Here is a 20,595-nt window from a genome sequence, read left to right on the forward strand (position 1 = left end):
GCATGCGGGAGGCCGGGTGGACGTACCGCCGAATTGCTCAACACGTGGGGCGTGAGGTCTCCACAGTACATCGATGTTGTCGCCAGTGGTCGGCGGAAGGTGCACGTGCCCGTCGACCTGGGACCGGACCGCAGCGGCGCACGGATGCACGCCAAGACCGTAGGATCCTACGCAGTGCCGTAGGGGACCACACCGCTACTTCCAGCAAATTAGGGACACTGATGCTCCTGGGGTATCGGCGAGGACCATTCGCAACCGTCTCCATGAAGCTGGGCTACGGTCCCGCACACCGTTAGGCCGTCTTCCGCTCACGCCCCAACATCGTGCAGCCCGCCTCCAGTGGTGTCGCGACAGGCGTGAATGGAGGGACGAATGGAGACGTGTCGTCTTCAGCGATGAGAGTCGCTTCTGCCTTGGTGCCAATGATGGTCGTATGCGTGTTTGGCGCCGTGCAGGTGAGCGCCACAATCAGGACTGCATACGACCGAGGCACACAGGGCCAACACCCGGCATCATGGTGTGGGGAGCGATCTCCTACACTGGCCGTACACCACTGGTGATCGTCGAGGGGACACTGAATAGTGCACGGTACATCCAAACCGTCATCGAACCCATCGTTCTACCATTCCTAGACCGGCAAGGGAACTTGCTTTTCCAACAGGACAATGCACGTCCGCATGCATCCCGTGCCACCCAACGTGCTCTAGAAGGTGTAAGTCAACTACCCTGGCCAGCAAGATCTCCGGATCTGTCCCCCATTGAGCATGTTTGGGACTGGATGAAGCGTCGTCTCACGCTGTCTGCACGTCCAGCACGAACGCTGGTCTAACTGAGGCGCCAGGTGGAAATAGCATGGCAAGCCGTTCCACAGGACTACATCCAGCATCTCTACGATCGTCTCCATGGGAGAATAGCAGCCTGCATTGCTGCGAAAGGTGGATATACACTGTACTAGTGCCGACATTGTGCATGCTCTGTTGCCTGTCTCTATGTGCCTGTGGTTCTGTCAGTGTGATCATGTGATGTATCTGACCCCAGGAATGTGTCAATAAAGTTTCCCCTTCCTGGGACAATGAATTCACGGTGTTCTTATTTCAATTTCCAGGAGTGTATATGTTACCTACATCAATGTTTAGATCGTTTACAGCTTCTTCCCTAATACCGTGTGCTATATTCTACATCTACATCTACATACATACTCCGCAATCCGCCATACGGTGTGTGGCGGAGGGTACCTCGTACCACAACTAGCATCTTCTCTCCCTGTTCCACTCCCAAACAGAAAAAGGGAAAAAAGACTGCCTATATGCCTCGGTACAAGCCCTAATCTCTCTTATCTTTGTGGTCTTTCCGCGAAATATAAGTTGGCGGCAGTAAAATTGTACTGTAGTCAGCCTCAAATGCTGGTTCTCTAAATTTCCTCAGTAGCGACTCACGAAAAGAACGCACTCCTTTCCTCCAGAGACTCCCACCCGAGTTCCTGAAGCATTTCCGTAACACTCGCGTGATGATCAAACCTACCAGTAACAAATCTAGCAGCCCACCTCTGAATTGCTTCTATGTCCTCCCTCAATCCGACCTGATAGGGATCCCAAACGCTCGAGCAGTACTCAAGAATAGGTCGCATTAGTGTTTTATAAGCGGTCTCCTTTACAGATGAACCACATATTCCCAAAATTCTAACAATGAACCGAAGACGACTATCCGTCTTCCCCACAACTGCCATTACATGCTTGTCCCACTTCATATCGCCCTGCAATGTTACGCCCAAATATTTAATCGACGTGACTGTGTGAAGCGCTACACTAGTAATGGAGTATTCAAACATTGCGGGATTCTTTTTCCTATTCATCTGCATTAATTTACATTTATCTGTATTTAGAGTTAGCTGCCATTTTTTACACCAATCACAAATCCTGTCCAAGTCATCTTGTATCCTTCTACAGTCACTCAACGACGACACCTTACAGTACACAACAGCATCATCAGCAAACAGCCGCACATTGCTATCCACCCTATCCGAAAGATCATTTATGTAGATAGAAAACAACAGGGGAACTACCACACTTCCCTGGGGCACTCCAGATGATACCCTCACCTCAGATGAACACTCACCATCGAGGACAACGTACTGGGTTCTATTACTTAAGACGTCTTCGAGCCACTCTCATATTTGGGAGTCAATCCCATATGCTCGTACCTTAGTTAGGAGTCTGCAGTGGGGTACCGAGTCAAACGCTTTCCGGAAGTCAAGGAATATGGCATCCGTCTGATACTCTTCATCCATGGTTCGCAAGATATCATGTGAAAAAAGGGCGAGTTGCGTTTCGCAGGAGCGATGCTTTCTAAAGCCGTGCTGATGCATGGACAGCAACTTCTCTGTCTCAAGGAAATTCATTATATTCGAACTGACAATATGTTCGAGTATCCTGGAACAAACCGATGTTAAGGATATTGGTCTGAAATTTTGAGGATCCGTCCTTCTACCCTTCTTATATACAGGCGTCAAGTGCGCTTTTTTCCAGTCGCTCGGGACGTTACGTTGGGCAAGAGATTCGCGATAAATGCAAGCTAAGTAAGGAGCCAATGTAGTAGAGTACTCTCTGTAAAACCGAATTGGAATCGTCCGTGTTGGGGCTGGCGTCAACTTAAGTTGCAGTGTCCTGAAGAAGAAAGTAGGTCGAAACGCCGACTCTTATTCTGCTGTTTTTTATTGTTTTTTTCGTTCATCATACGCAACAGTATTTGAGGCCATAGGAGAAGCAACCTCCTTCTCTACACGATCTACATGCAATGAACGAATTGTGGAGACCGCAGTATGCTCGACCTCTGCCACGAGAAGCTCCACCCCTTTCGTAAGCGGCGGCGTCGTGTCCCAGTATGCAATGCGGCAGGCACAGACCTCTCACGTCCCGTATCTTCTGTGCCGACATAGCGACTCGCTCAATTACAGAACCGCTTTGCGCGCGGTCGTCCTGACGTCTTTGAGGCTGCGCAGTTGGCCGTATCATGCGCGTAATCCGTGCGCCGTGTGCAGTCGTCCGCAACAGACCGTTCCCGTCCACGTGCGCAAAGCAGCCTGCTGCGGCCAAACGACACGCCGAGCGCCGCGTCATTCCGTGCCGCTCTCACTCACACGACAGCCCGACATGGAGTGACAGAGACAGCGCTCACCACTCGTGCATCTACCTGCGTCTCTGTGACTCTGTACTGACACACCGCAAGTCGAGAACAGTAGCACTGCACCTGTCACTAGGAGTATTGGCGACCGCTTTTTACCACTCTCTGTTTCACACACAAACTCCAGGTATTCTTGCTAGGATCTTATTTTGCGCCATTGGTCATCTACGATCAACTTTTCTTCTTCCTTTAGGAATACCCCATAGAGCCATCCGCGTAAATAAAACGTACATGTAACTGACATATACAAGCTGACCCGGACTCCAGTGACAAAATTTCTGAAGTAGTTCAGGTATATTTCCTGAGTATTTTGATATAAACGACCCGCCATCTTCAGTGGCTCGTTAAAAAGTAATTGCATTTCGTTTGATTCTTTTCAGTTTGGTTGCGTCAGTGGTTCTACAATATTTTAGACGCAGGGTGTTCCACAGTCTTTCCGAAAAATGTCTAGAGATGATGGAGAACAACTTTTGATAGGGACCAAATGTTCGCTGATGAATCCCAGCGACGCCTGGCCTTCTTTAGCATTTGCTGTCTCTGGGACGACGAGATTTCACCGAACTGGCAGGGTCTACAGACCAGGTATCCAGCACACTAGATGCTATAAATAAATAAAATTTTTCTTACCCCAGTAATCGAGTGTTTCTCAACAAGAGAACCATCAGAATGAGTGTCACTGAACGGAAGAAGATATTTTAGAAGCGAATCAGGAAGTTTAACTTCGAAGAGCCTAGTGCCTTTCACGCAGATCAGATGACAGGATGATAACCAACACACACTGCGTGCGAACGCCGGAGAGTGTGTAAGTCCTGCCGCCACTCAGGAGCAAAAATTCAAGTGGTTCAAATGGCTCTGAGCACTATGGGACTTAACTTCTAAGGTCATCAGTCCCCTAGAACTTAGAACTACTTAAACCTAACTAACCTAAGGACATCACACACATCCATGCCCGAGGCAGGATTCGAACCTGCGACCGTAGCAGTCGCGCCGTTCCAGACTGTAGCACCTAGAACCGCTCGGCCAACCAGGCCGGCCTCTCAGGAGCATAACCAATAAGACGCCTAGCATCGCCAGGAAGCGTCTGCGAACACTTTGTCCGTAACAGAAGTTGTTCCGAATGACGTGTTATGTAACCTCTAGATAATTGTCGCAAAGACTTTGAAACATCCTATAAATCTATTCACAACTACGATTGCGGGCTATGATGCTATTCTCGGAAGATAACGATTTCTACCTCTCTTAAATGCGACAGTGCGTAAACGTTCCTTTTAAGAGTACGCTGTATTCCTGTCAACAATATTTGTGTTTCGTGTGCTTAATAAAACATAAATCTTCCTTATCTGTATAAAAGGATGTAGCACCTCATAAATGAGTTTTGCTCTTTTGGTGCAATATCTCCACCCTTAATGTGCTGTGGGTGGATACTGAAGTGTAGTACGGCGTAAATACAAAAAATGAAATTCAAAATTTAAATATGAAGCTGCCATTTTGCAGTACAGCTACGAAGACGATTTGAAATATTAGCCAATTGGTCGATTAGGATATAATAAAACGAATGTAACGTCATACACTAAAAGACAAAATGAAACGCAAAACTAAGTAAAATATTTACAGACCGAGCTACACCTGGTTAAGCATTTGGTTAACATTTTAGACTGTTTTGATAATCAAATACTGAACTATAAAACAGCAGTATCAATTTTCAACGGCTGTTTTAATACATCTATTTTGCATTTTGGGTTCTGTAATCGGTGTGCCATGAAAATAACTAAACATTCCGGTAAGTGCATGATTTGGTGCGCCCATTCCATTGTAATAGTAACATCCGGTGAATGACAGACTGCAAACCCCGTAGTTGGTTGTTGCGGGGCAGTAAAGCATGTGGCTTTACAAATATGGTCCCCTATTAGCTGATGTTCATTCTCGATTCTTACTACTTCTTGGTAAGTGTCTTAAATGAAGCTCGTTACCTTACAAGATTTTAAATACGTTTATTCCTTCGTCTGTATTCAGTTTGCACATGGATGTACATGTAGAACTGACAGTTCAATCAGATTTTTAATTTTGACCTTCTGGACTTTTTTTATTTTTATCTTTGTAGTAACTGGGCTGGTTAGTGGGTTACGTTTCTCAGTCAGACACTGATGGTATCTTATTTTATAGTTCTTGTACAACATTTTAAGCGTATTTATTACATTGCCTACTGTTGTTTTTGCTTAGTGCCACATCCCCCGCACTATTCACCCCAATGCTTTGCCGGTTACTGTTTGTTGACTTTCTCTCTTCATGGAATTGAATTCAGTGAGCAAGAACGTTGGGGGCGTGTCTGTGTGCTAATCTATGTGACACTGCTCTACGTAGTTTTATTTAGGTTTAATTTTATAGGTTGTTCTTAATTAACTTCTTAAATATATAGATTACAAGAATTCTTTGCTTTCTATGCAGAAGCACCTGAAGATGCTCCTTTAACGTAACGAAACCAATGTTTAATAAATCATCATTTAACAGCTCTTTGCGGTTTCATTTAGGTTCAGTTTACCAAAGCCCACATAATAATGTCAACTCCAAAGATAAAAGGGAAATGGCAAGCAAGAAGATGAAGATGTCGTCAGAAGGAGAAAGTAGTTCGATGTGTCGTTTATTCTCGCGTTGGCAGTTACAGGGGGACAGTTATTGAACTATATGAAAATAAATGTAAATTAGCTACACATTACAGCGTGCACTTTTTCAAAATGTGAGCGTCACTACACATATATGGATTTACGTTATGCCATGTTCAATATGCCTGCCATCATTGGTGATGATGTGGCGCAGACGAATAGCGAAATTCTGCATGACCCGCTGAAGTGTCGGAACATCGAAGCTGTCGATGACCTCCTAAAAGGCAATGGAGTTGAGATTATTGCTGTACACATTGTCTTTAATATAGCCCCACGAAAAGGAGTCGCACGTGATCAGATCCGGAGAATATGGGGGGCATTTGCGGCCCATGCCAGTGGCCTCTGGGTACCTCAGAGCCAGAATGCGGTACTGAAAGTGTTCCTCCAGGACATCAGACACTCTCCTGCTTCGATGGGGGCTAAGCTCCGCCTTGCATGAACCAAACGTTGTCGAAATCAAGGTCACTTTGGATAATGCAGTTGAAATCATCTTGCAAGAGCTTCACGTACCGTTCGGTAGTCATCGTGCCATCAAGTGCTCGTAATATCGCACCGATTATTCCGTGACTGGACGTTGCACACCAAACAGTCACACGTTGAGGGTGAAGAGACTTCTCGATCCCGAAATGCGGATTCTCAGTCCTTCAAATGCGCCAATTTTGTTTAATGACGAACCTATTCACATGAAAGTGGGCGTCGTCGGTAAACAAAACCATCTATGCGCGTACTAATTATCGTCACGCTCCGCGGCCAACCGTGTAGTTTGAACGTTCTAACGCAAACCGTTCAAAAGTTATGACGATTTTATTTCATATAGTTCAATAACTGTCACCATGTAGCAGGGTAGGCAACGACTGAGCGTGGCTCAAAAAATGGTTCAAATGGCTCTGAGCACTATGGCACTTAATTTCTGAGGTCATCAGTCCCCTAGAACTTAGAACTACTTAAACCTAACTAACCTAAGGACTTCACACACATCCATGCCCGAGGCAGGATTCGAACCTGCGACCGTAGCGGTCGCGCGGTTCCAGACTGAAGCGCCTAGAACCGCTCGGTCACTCAGGCCGGCACTGGAGCGTGGCGTGTGGGATCGAGACGTGGAGCACACTGGCAACAACTCGTTAGATGGTACGTGACTTTTAGCGCAGAACGCTTCATGCACCAGCCTTCTTATTTGCACAGCAGTACATCTACATCTACATTTATACTCCACAAGCCACCCAACGGTGTGTGGCGGAGGGCACTTTACTTGCCAGTGTCATTACCTCCCTTTCCTGTTCCAGTCGCGTATGGTTCGCGGGAAGAACGACTGCCGGACACCCTCCGTGCGCGCTCGAATCTCTCTAATTTTACATTCGTGATCTCCTCGGGAGGTATAAGTAGGGGGAAGCAATATATTCGATACCTCATCCAGAAACGCACCCTCTCGAACCCTGGACAGCAAGCTACGCCGCGATGCAGAGCGCCTCTCTTGCAGAGTCTGCCACTTGCGTTTGCTAAACATCTCCGTAACGCTATCACGCTTACCAAATAACCCTGTGACGAAACGCGCCGCTCTTCTTTGGATCTTCTCTATCTCCTCTGTCAACCCGACCTGGTACGGATCCCACACTGATGAGCAATACTCAAGTATAGGCCGAACGAGTGTTTTGTAAGCCACCTCCTTTGTTGATGGACTACATTTTCTAAGGACTGTCCCAATGAATATCAACCTGGGACCGGCCTTACCAACAATTAATTTTATATGATCATTCCACTTCAAATCGTTCCGTACGCATACTACACGATATTTTACAAAAGTAACTGCTACCAGTGATTGTTCCGCTATCATATAATCATACAGTAAAGGATCTTTCTTTCTATGTATTCGCAATACGTAACATTTGTCTATATTAAAGGTCAGTTGCCACTTCCTGCACCAAGTGCCTATCCGCTGCAGATCTTCCTGCATTTCGCTGCAATTTTCTAATGCTGCAACTTCTCTGTATACTACAGCATCATCCGCGAAAAGCTGCATGGATAGCTCAACAAACTCAAGGAACATAGGGATCCTCTGCTGGCAGAGTTTAACCAATACGCGCAGCAGCACGGTTACATATCACTCCAGTAGGCAAACTCTGCTATCGTTGTCGACGGCCACAAGCAGTGGAGGCCGGGAACTAGTGGCCCGCGCTAGCCAGGCTGTCGCAGGCTCCCCTCTTCCGCCGCTCCTCGCTTTCGACGGCCATGCTGAACGCAGCCTCGTTCCCGTGAGATATGGCCGGCCCTTCTCTTCAGCCTCGTCGAGCCAGCGCCGCGGGCGCACCTCGCTGCCCGAGCCTATAAAGCCTACAATTTTACGTTTGATGCGAACGGAGAGAAAGTACGTAATCTGAATACGCGGCGGAGATGGCGAGGTGCGCCCCGCGGCGGGTCCTAACACTTCGATTCGATTACCGGCAGTCACTTTCTAGCGGCCCGGGCCAGACCCACTTAACGGCAGACGATGCGACGGCGACGGCGGAAACCTGCCGGCTGACACCTGTACTCGGGAATGTTTCTCATGCCGTCTGCCTTCCGAAATCTGGCCGTCCTGCAGAACCGGTACAACTAACCGTGTGCCGAATACGCTGTGTCGAGGAGAGCGGAACAACCCCAAGGTTGAAGGCTACGGGCACGTCCACGAAAGCGTCCACGTACTGGTGAGAACTAACTTATTTTCGAAAAATAATCTTCACTCAGGTTGGCGGCAATTGGACAAGTGAAAGGGGTTCGTTACGTCAGATTCACAGGTGGCCTTTCAATTTCACCGTGCGCCTAAACCAACCTGTACGCTGCATTCTATACGCGTAGCCAACCCAAGATACTAAAACAGCGTCCGATGTTCTCTGGCAATGCATTACTAACGAACATTCAAATTCTTTTAGCGACAGATAATATAAAAGACCATAAACTTCTATACGTTTTTATAGCAAAAAGACAAATAAAAATACAGGCAAAGCATTTTTTTTAGTACTTAAATTATTTTTTACGATGTGATACACTGAACTGTCAAAGAAGCTGGTACACCTGCCTAATATCGTATAGGGCCCCCTCGAGCACGCAGAAGTGCCGCAAAACGACGTGGCATGGATTCGACCTATGTCTGAAGTAGTGCTGGAGGGAACTGACACCATGAATCCTGCAGAGCTGTCCATAAATCCATAAGAGTACGAGGGGAGGGACATCTCTTCTGAACAGCACGTTGCAAGGCGTCCCGGATATGCTCAATAATGTTCACGTCTGGGGAATTTAGTGGCCAGCGGAAGTCTTCCAGGAGTCACTCTGTAGCAATTCCGGACGTGTGGGGTGTCGCATTGTCCTGCTGGAAGTCCGTCGGCATGTACAATGGACACAAATGGATGCAGGTGATCAGACAGGATGCTTACGTACGTGTCACCTGTCAGAGTCGTATCTAGACGTATCCAACTGCACATGCCCCATACCATTAGAGAACCTCCACCAGCTTAAATAGTCCCCTGCTGATATGCAGGGTCCATGGATTCATGAGGCCGTATCCATACCCGTACACATTTATTCATTCGATCAATTTGAAACGAGACTCTTCCAGCCAGGCAACATGTTTCCAGTCATCAACAATCCAAATTCGGTTTTGAGGGGTCCAGGCGAGCCGTAAAGCTTTGTGTTGTGCAGTCATCACGGGTACACGAGTGGTCCTTCGGCTCTGAAAGCCCATATCGATGATGTTTTTTTGAATGGTTCGCACGTTGACTTTTGTTGATGGCCCAGCACCGAAATCTGCAGCAGTTTGAGGAAGGATTTCACTTCTGTCTCATTGAACGATTCTCTTCAGCCGTGGTTCGTCCCGTTCTTGCAGGATCTTTTTCCGGCCGCAGTGATGTCGGAGATTTGATGTTTTACCAAACTGCTGATATTCACGGTACACTCCCGAAATGGTCGTACGGGAAAATCTGCATTTCATCGCTATCTCGGAGAGGCTGCGTCCCATCGCTCGTGCGCCGATTGTAACATCACATTCAAACGCACATAAATCCTGATAACCTGTCATTGTAGCGGTCTAACAACTGCACCAGACACTTGTCTTATATAGGCGTTGCTGGCCGCAGCACCGTACCCTGGCTGTTTGCATTTCTCTGTATTTGAATACACATGCCTATAGAGTTTCTTTGGTGCTTCAGTATATAAAATATGCAATAATAAGTATGATTTGTTCTTCAACCCTCCTTTTATATTAATCAACGTACGAGAGGGCTTCAAAAAGCAAGTTACACATTACTATCGCTGACCGAGTAACTTCTACTGACTGCTCCACACACTTCAAAGTCACACAGATGCATGACCCTAGTTTTCAACTTAGTCACCAATTTTCAGTAAAACAATGTTTCGAACGGTCTACAAATCGTTGTTTCTTAACGATAAAAATCCACTCCTTGGTCACGTACCAATTCGAGAACCGATGTGCGAACTTTCTTATCGATGGAAAATTTCTTTCACTCAGCTGTCCTTTCGGTTTGCTGAAAAGATTGCGTAGTCATTGTCGTCTCTGGCCAATGTCCATGCCGATCGGCATCACTCAGGTCTGTACGATTTTGGTCAAATTGTTGACACTATTTCACTGTGTCTGGACGTGACACTGCATTTTGTCCATTCATTGTTAGGATTTCACGTTGAATCTGGCTGCAATATGGACGTTTTGCCTACAAGAATACTACTGTACTGTATACTTCAGCTCTGGTGTACGTTCCCAGTTGCCGCGCCATTTCACTCCAATCCTGTGATACACCTGTTATATTTCCTGCGCATTTCAGTTTTCTTAGAATGGCCACTTACTTTCAGGTTAAAAAAAATAGAATTGTTGATTGTTGTTTTTTAACGATTTCAGGCTGCTGCAGATTTAAATGTTAAAAATCACTCTGAGGATGGCTGTATGAGTGATGCCCAAAAGCCATCATTGAATTAAAAAACTACATTCAACAGTTTTTCTGAAATTATAAATGTCAGTCCCTTAAAACACAATTTTTATTTCACACAGAGAAAGTTTACAGGACCTTCAGTCTCTCAGACCAATACCACTCATATTGCTTGTACACGCAAGCCAGTTTCCTTCTCTGGTTGGCGTAGAGTATACTTCAGTCTTTTAGTTGCTTCATCTGAAATTACTTAGGACCTCTTCAGATATCCGACTCTTACACACCGTAGCCTATAAAGAAATTAGTTTGCGATGTGCTACTAATGGTTGATACACACATATCACTCTGCCGTCTTGTTCAGAAGCCAATCCTTGTAAGTCGTAATTCTTCACAAGAAGCTGCTCAGAATCATACCGCTGAATACGTACTCAGTTACTATGGCAGATAAAGTATTTCTTCTTAACCGAATGTAGTCGACGAAAATCAGGCGATGCTGAGAGAATTAGGAAATGAGACACTAAGAGTATTAGATGATTGTTGCTGTGTGGGCAGACAAATAACTGATGATGGCCGAAGTAGAGAGCATGTGAAACGCAGACCGGCTGTAACAAGAAAACAATTTCTGAAAAAGAGAAATTTATTAATATCTATTGTAAATTTAAATGTCAGGAGGTCCGTAATGAAGGTATTTAGACTGTAGCCTCGTCTAGAGGGAAAACGCGGACGGTAAGCAACTCAGACAAGAAGGGAATGTAAGCTTTAGAAATGTGGTGCTATGGGAGTATACTCAAGATCAAACGGGTTGCTCGAATAAGTGCGAGTATTGGGAACATGCTGAATCGATCTGGGGGATAAAGAAACTTATGACTAAACGAAGGGATCAGTTTAGAAACGACGTCCTCAACGTCGAAGTGATCGTAGTTGGGCAACTGAGGTGTGAGGATTAAAAACTGTAGAGACAGACCAAGAGATGAATATAGTAAGCAGGTTCAAAAGAACTTCTGGACCTCACGTTTGGGATGCAGCCTCACCGCCCCCCCAGGACCACTGTCCACCAACTTACTAACTCCAACTTCTCAAAAGCGCGCGCATTTTACTTCGGCCTCGGCCGTTGGCCCAAAACTGTAACGTCCAGAAACATCTAAAACACCAGCTATATTGGAACCCGCGAAAATGAGTTGCTAATATCAATTTTTAGTAGGGTATCTGTTGTAATGAGATGAAACTACAATCATCTGGCCACGACTGTGGGTTCTTTGAGTGATCTGGGAGGCGGTTCATTTTTAACTAAAACGGATGAAATATAAATTCACTTTATTTCATGAATGAAATAAAAGATTAACTTGAGTCAATTCTTTGCCACAGCAAAGTGCAGAATATTTACACTTTTCGTTGACTACGAAAGCATCACTTGATGCATACACTCACAAACTTTTCTCATGAAGTAAGATGTGTTCATTAGTTCGCATGCTCCAGTTGGCCGATTTTCAGCGTTCTTTCACCCACATTTGAATCAATACATCGCATATATCGCTTGCACTTTACATTTTGTGTACACACTGAAAACACACACATGTTGACCATAAAATGCAAAGTGCAAGTACCGTATGCAATGTGTTTAATCAAATGTAGGTGAAAGAACGCCGCATATCGGCTAACTGGAGCGTGGAGACTAATGAACACATCTCCAGGACCACACATATGGGCTAACGCCGAACGATAATTTCACATCACGAAATTTGTGCTACAGAAGTTTATTCTAACCGAAACAAAAAAAGGGGGAAAACATGACAAAATGTAACATAGTAACATATTGTAGCTGCCACATAATACATTTATTATTATGCGTATAAGAAGAAACATGTATTACAGACCGCTGAAGATGCTTCACAAATAAAAGAAGCGAAACACGTACGGCAATAAACAAACTGCCTTCTATTAGTTACACAGACGGAACATACCTCCACGAATGTTCTAAAATTTTTGTGAATCACACCAGTTTTCTTTAAATTTAGTGTTTGATTCTCGTTTTGTCCAAGAACAATGTCCTGACAATGAATATAATGTTTCACTCATACAATCTAAGCTCAGGACTGACGAGGATGATGGAGCCGCTGCCAGCTTGTCTCTATCCCGCAGTGCTGGGGTCAAGGAGCTGTTCCCGTGGAAGACGAAGATTCGGCCCTCCAATCGGTATGAAGAAGAAGTGAGCTTGATTCATCAGACCATGCGACGCTCTGGCACTGAACGTCCAGTGCCGATGGTCACGTGCCCATTTCAGTCGTAGTTGCCGATGTCGTGGCGTAACATTGGCACATGCGTGGGTAGCCAGCTGTGGAGGCTCATCGTTAGGAGTGTTCGGTGCACTGTGTGTTGAGACACACTTTTACTCTGCCCAGCATTTAACTCTGATGCCAGTCGGCCACAGTTCGCCATCTATCCTGTTTTACCAGTCGGTCCAGGCTACGTCGTCCAATATCTGTAATGAGGGGTGGCCACCCAACCACGCGTCTGGACATGGTTTCGCCACGTGCTGAAGACACCACAGCACTCCTCGAACACTGGACAGGTCGCGCAGTTTCCGAAATGGTCGTGTAGAGCCTCCGGGTCATCACAACTGCCCTCGGTCAAACTCAGATTGTGCCCCTTCCCCATTCTACACAGGTACAGCACGCTCACTGATACATGCACCGTGCATGTGGCTGATTGACAGTGATTCAAATGGTTCAAATGGCTCTGAGCACTATGGGACTTAACATCTGTGGTCATCAGTCCCCTAGAACTTAGAACTACTTAAACCTAACTAACCTAAAGACATCACACACATCCATGCTCGAGGCAGGATTCGAACCTGCGACCGTAGCAGTCGCGCGGTTCCGGACTGAGCGCCTGAACCGCTAGACCACCGCGGCCGGCGACAGTGATTCCTCACCAGGTTACGTTGTTACGGTCTGAACGAGTTTATGTCGATTGTAGATCGGCACTCGTAATGTTCTGGCTGATCATTGTAACAACCGGATGTTGACTGACTTCGCCTTTGACGAAGATGCCTGCCAACAGATCAACTTTTCGGATTGTTTTATGGCTCTGCGGTTATCGAGACAGGCATTAACGCGAGATAAAAAGACGGAGTTGCTGTATGTTTTCTGGCACAGTGCCACAATACCACTGACGCTTACCACCCCGTGTAGAGTGAGCGGACCAGACGACCGATCTTCCAGGTCGTTAAGTCTGCGCGCTCTCCCGCCGTCACGGCCCGCTAATAGCTGCTCGAGTTATCGCGGCTCGCTGCGCTTTCAGCCCCTACCATCGCCCCCCCCCCCCCCCCCCCCCCGTCGTACTCACGACACGCGGCAGCATCTCGCCTCAGACGCGATCTGCAATCCCCACGCTCCCGCGCGAAAATTATTTTTCAGCACGAGCGCCTCGCAAACGAGATGAGGAGCGTCGCTCAAAAGGAAGGTACGGGAGGGGGTGGAGGTGGGGGCGGGGGCAGGTGGCGCCGCTATCTGGAGCGCCACCCCCGTTAAAACGCAATTAGCGCCGCTAATGACTGCCGCCGCCAAGGACGCCCGATTGCGCGAGAGTCACTTCTCTCCCGCCGCCAGGAGCGCTAGTGTCGCGGCACGCGGAAACGCCTCGCCTGCGACGCAGCGGGAAACGTCGGCTGACAGCTGAAGCCGGCACTGGCAAGCGCAATCCGTAGGTAAGAAACGGACAGCCACGACCTTCGGGCGCAGTATTTGTGGCGTTTTTGAACGTTTGTGCAGTGGTGAAGTTCCTCTGCAAGAATTCTCTGGCGAGCGTCACGTAATGTGAACTATTCTTTTGACTATTACCTGTTAGCCTCGTAAGTCATTCTTTCTTAAAGAACTATATCCAACAGCAGTGTCGTTAGCAGTTCTTGATATGTCTGTGTACATTTATCATACACCTTAATGAATATCTCAATACTGGTACAGTGCACTTGTCGAGCAGGTCATGAACTTTGTACACACAAAAACAAACACTCTTTCACGTAAAATATGCTCTAAAAACCTTGTCTTTAAATGTTTTGCTAGAAATAAATTAAAATTAGTTCCAAGTCCCGGCGAGGCCAAGGTTTTCTCCGAGGTTTCCATTGATTTTACGGCAAATGCCGAAACTGGAAATCCCCTCACAGATATTCCCAACTGGGAATTCTACCACCAGCTCATCTGGAATTTGACTGGAAGTCACCGATCCTATGATGAATCAATACCCTGTACCTAGAGAACGCAAGGTATGAAAAAAATTCCACACTCGTTAGTCGACAGCTGTGTCGAGACCTTTGCCTGCGATCGATAGTTCAAATGGTTCAAATGGCTCTGAGCACTATGGGACTTAACATCTGTGGTCATCAGTCCCCTAGAACTTAGAACTACTTAAACCTAACTAACCTAAGGACATCACACACATCCATGCCCGAGGCAGGATTCGAACCTGCGACCGTAGCAGTCGCGCGATTTCGGACTGAGCGCCTAGAACCGCTAGACCACCGCGGCCGGCGCGATCGATAGTGACACAGATCCGCTGCACTTGTCGTGTAAGTCATAGACTTTGTTCTTACACATATAAGCAAATACGCGTCCACAAACACTAGAATTTCATATTTGTGTCCGGGAAATATCGCTCCAGAATTAAACTGAAAATTTTCCCATCCTCCTAGTTCTGAACAAGGACTTCAGGGACTTTCCCTTGGTTGCAAGGCGAACGCCGGAACTCTAGATCCCCATACTCATATTCCCAATCGTAAGTCCCTCCGCCCCACTACCATCTCCCCTGCTACTGAACTGAAATGTACCTGATCCCATCACTGATCATTGTCTGAACAGCCCGCCTTATCTAGAGAATGAAAAATAAGACAACTAATCGATTGCCTCTAACCATACTCAAGTAACCACACTATGTTTCCCCTTTATTTTATTTTACTTTTTTACTTCGAATAACCGGTTCCGAAAAAGCATCTCGGCAGATTTTCCTTGGCTGTAAGGCAAATGCCAGAAACCGTTACTCTCATCCCACTGGGACTCCTGTACCCCACGAGCAGCTCTCTAGGTAATCTGCTGAAGAGAACCGCTTCTCTGTAATGCGTCGGGTGTCAAACAACAAAATCACGACCTCTTCAGCGTAATATAAATTTGCCCAAAGATTAGTTATTTTGTCTTCTCCTAACGAAGTAAAAAGCGTGCACGTTTTAAGTGCTGATAATATTCTCTCTGGGTTCCAGCCGCAAACTCGGTCTAAAACTCATCGGTTTTCACTTACTTGACGGGGCTGGACGCTAGAGAAAATTTTATCAGTGCATTCTCTTGCCGAGAAACTACTGTATGTATTCATCCGTTAACTGTTTCGTATTATAAACAGTAACTACTCTGTAGCACTCGCTTGGGGTACTCCCGAAATTACGTTTGTCTATTTTGTCCCGGTAAAAGCGATGGATTGAGTTCTATCTGCTGGGAAGCACTGAATCCAGTCACAAATCTAGTCCGATATTTTGTAGGCTCGAGTTTCCCCATATTCTTCAGCGCCGATCCAAGCCTCAGATGAGTTATCGATATTATTCCTGTCTGTGAGGTGTCTGCACACACATTCTTCTTCAGTCACTGTAGTAAGTGGCTGCGGAGTCAGTGCTTTCCTTAGTTGTTGGCGTGAATTTTTCATCGTCGTGTTTCCGCGACTATGCAGTATTGCGTTGGATGAGCTGAAACGTCAGCGTGCCTATATAAAGACTTGTTTTAAACTTAAAGAATACCTCTCCAGGAACGCTCCAAATGTTAAAACAAGCTTTGAGAGACAACGGTTTAGGCTAAACCCAGATTTACGAATTGTGTAAGCGTTTCAAAACGGGCGAACATTTACTATTGATGACGACCCCGCTGGCCGTCTGTCAACTGGTGTCATACCATAAAGTATTCAAAAAGAGAAGGATGTGATACTGCAAGGTCGTAGACAAACCAGCGAAGACCTGTAGAACACGTTAGGAATGAGCTGTGCTGGGTGTGAGCATGTTCTCTCAGAAGAACTGGTCAGGAGGAGGACTGGAAGGACTGCAGTGTAGTTTGCGCCACAGCTGCAGGACGAGCAGAAGCAACATTGCGTGGAAATCCGCAGAGAATGTAAACGATTCGCGTCGATCCAAACAGTCTTTCAAAGTTTCTGAATGCTGAAGAAAGTTAGATTTATGGGTGTGACACTGAGGCTATAGATCAGTCGACGCAATGGCGGGGATCTTCTCCACTTGCTCCGAAAGAAATCGACAAGTCAAGACTAACATGAAATCATCGTATTGCTTACTGTAAGTACCTCACTCCTGGACAGATGATAAACGAAAAGATCTATCGTACTTTCTAAGACGTCTCCTTTAGGAGGGCATGAGGAAAAATGTCCACAGAAGTGACGTGCGAACGACTCGATACTGCACCGTGACACTACCCGACCACGGCCAAAATTATTCAGGAATTTTTGTCTAAAAACAAGATGAGAGCTGTTCCTTACCCACCGTACACACCACACGCAGCTCCGTTTGATTTCTTCCTCTTCTACAAGATGAAGATCAATTTCCGTGGGTGAAGATTTGATAGAGTGGAACTGACAAGTGGGATCGCAGAGGGTACTGAACAGCCCAACAAAGAAAAACCTCCAGGAAGCATTTCAAAATTAGCACAAACAGTGAGGTTCGTGTATTCTGTCCGAAGAGGACTTCTTTGAAGATGATGGTTGTAACATGTCCTCTTTCAACAAACGTTGCAACCGTCATTGACAAATCTAACTACCGATCTGTGTCACTTTTAGGAAATTTTTAAAAGTGAATGTTTCCGTTTAGTTGGTTTTGTATGTTGCTTTTGCTGTCTTCGCAGATGACTGTTGCCTCCGTATTTACTTGTGCGAGGAAGTCTGAAATTTTTCAGGTTTGTAAAAGTTCGGTGAAACACTACAACTACGAAATAATAATTGTTCGCACTTTAAACATCTGTATTTTTAAACACTTCAGACGATTGGTTGACAAGATAATTTCTATTCTATGAGCTACAAACTCCAACTAAATACAAGACATTTCTACGCTTTACAAGTGACTCCACATAACTTCCCCTTACACTTACTCTTCCCGCCAAGCGAGAAAGAACGACGACGGAATTTGTAGGTAAAGAATATAATTATTTCCATCACTGGCAAAGGCAGTACTTAAATTCACTTACAAAAATATTCTTTAAGTAAATATCAATAAAAATATATTGGAAATATTACAAAGAAAGGTTATACGGTTATGCTTGAGAATTTAATGCACAAAGTATGACGTCCACGTACAAATAAACTGCACAACGGAAGTAAAGGATCAGTTTTCCGAAACCTCGTAGTCTCCCACTGTGATGCGTCAGTCTATAATTTGGGCCAGAGGTGTCTGCAATCTCCCTCCGTAATGGCGGAAAAGCGTGGCGTCCTGCGACGTAACCCCCTGGCAGGACAGCGCTTCAAACAGCGAGGTGTCGACACGTGCGACGAAAATGCCACAGCTCAGAAGTTCATGAGACGTTTAAGGTGGGTTAATGATGTCTCATTGGCACCAATCCTCACAACAGTTTGGCCCAATGTCCCGTGGACGTGGCGCACTATGGGAAGATCGTCGCAGCTCTATTTACCCGCATTTAACCCCTTCATTTGGCGCCTCTCCGATGGAGGTCAGAACCGAGCCGCCCGTTCGTTGAAATAGCGCGATGTGGTCGAGGATGTGGTCGAAGAAAGCATTCCAGACATACCGCCGCTCAGAATCGGCCACAGGGAGTGCCATAAAGGGCGTCAATGAAACCAGCCTTTTCCCTGGGGCGTTGATTCACATACATTTTACCATACATTTCGTAGTCGAAAACGACAGTTCGCACTGAGGTGAGCAACAAGAAGATTTTCTTGGGAAGCTTTGATACTGCTGACACAATGTCCTTCTCTAAGGATAGTGTGGGGTGCATCCGCATTCAACGTTATCTGACCCCTTTAGAAAGCAGCGTGACCGCAATTTTTGGTCTTGAGTATGTGCTGAAGCCAATAAGGGCCGTTCAAAGCCATTCGACGAAATCTGAATGTGATCCGTGGATAATTTTCATACACCCGTTTTCGTCCCCCCCCCCCCCCCCCCTTATGGCGTAATCACAGGAAGGGGCGAGAGGGGTGCAACATTAAGGTGTGCGTGAATAAAACGACAAAGGGTCGCTCTAATACCTCCAGTTCGGCAACACCCCGTGTACCACCCACACACTGGGAAATATTGTACGATTGAAGGTCGAGGCGGTCGGAAGCGGCTGCAGACTGTAAACACGCCTCGCGCGACCCGCGGGCCGAGTTGACGTGCTCTGTGCAGCATGCACGGCCTACGCTACGTAGGTAAATCCTCATCCGCTCTCTTTTAAGCAAAGTTTGAATCACAATAGCAACATGCGTTACGTCACTATACGCGTCTTTTCCAGAACGTTAGACTGATGGTAAAAAAAGTATAGCGTCCCATTTCAAAAACAGGTACTTGCCTCATTATCTCGGTCAATATAAGCGTTGTGATTATTCTGCATGTACCAACGTATGTGCCCCGTAGTCCACTATGATTCGCCGAAAACGCATGCCGTTACGTGCAATCGCCCACGGAATAAAGGGGGCGTTACGTCTTACGCGACTCATCCTGTATATAATCAGAGGATTTTGTATGTAAATGTGTTACTTTCATGTAAAGCCCGGTACAAAATTTCATTGCCATATCTCCAAACCTGTCAATTTGGTGCATTTTTGAAATGGTGTGTGATTTTCATCAACGTCCCCCTTTAAGCTTGATACCATCACATAGTTCAGAATGAGATCAGGTAATACATAATAACTTTAATTGGGATATGTATGGAGCTTTCGGATACCACCGGTTCACATGTTCCTTATTTTCGAATTTTTGTGCCCGCACGCGCCGAATGACATTGATTTGTAGTGCGGCACCTTCCGCGTTTGTGCTTGCACAGCGGGTGCGGCTCGGAGCAGCGCCGCCGCCCTCGGCAGTCAGACGCGCCACAGACTCGACCGCAATTAAATTTATGCGTCCGCCCCGGCGCGGCTTCGCCGCTGCCCTATTTGCCGCCGTCGCGGCCGCGGCCGCAGCCGCCGCCGACACCTGCCCGCAGACGCCACAGAGGCGGGTCCTCCCTTCATTACGGCGAGTTCGGAGGACGCTCGCCGCGTTAAAACGCCGTGAAACGTAATTACGGAGGCGGCGTGAACGCGTTCCGACCCGCCGCCGCTGATGGCAGCCGTTTTATGGGTCGCCTGTAAAACGCCGGGTCGCGCCACGCGGGGGTGGAGGGTCGGGCGTGGGCGGCGACGTGGCGCGAGAGCGCGCTCCGGAGCTGCCGGCCCCCTAATTAAGAATTAATTACACGGCAACAACGATTAACAACGTAGCGCGTTCTTGCGGTTAAGCGCGCAAAAACGGCGGCGCCGCAGCTGCGAGCTCGTTTGTCGCGGTTGCTGCGAGGAACTTCAATAGGAGAACGCAGCGCCCCGTCGCTCACAATTTACGCACGCGTGGCCGCTACGTCTGACCGAGACTTGGGTTCAACCTGTAGCGGGAGGGGTGGGGGGTGGGGGGGGGGGTGGGGGGGGGGGAGAGTGCAGGGTGAAGCTTCATGAAAAACCCAACACCCCAAAACATTTCAGTAAATATTCTATCTTCTCAGTTGAGTTTCGGAGAATACAGTAAAATAGCAATTAAGAATCCCATAAATGTCAAGAAATTCTATAAAAATACAAACAATATTCAACGCCGTTGCTAGATCAGGTGGATGGGATTCCGGCATGGTCGC

Source organism: Schistocerca americana, chromosome 1, assembly GCF_021461395.2.
Source record: "Schistocerca americana isolate TAMUIC-IGC-003095 chromosome 1, iqSchAmer2.1, whole genome shotgun sequence".
Lineage (NCBI taxonomy): Eukaryota > Metazoa > Arthropoda > Insecta > Orthoptera > Acrididae > Schistocerca > Schistocerca americana.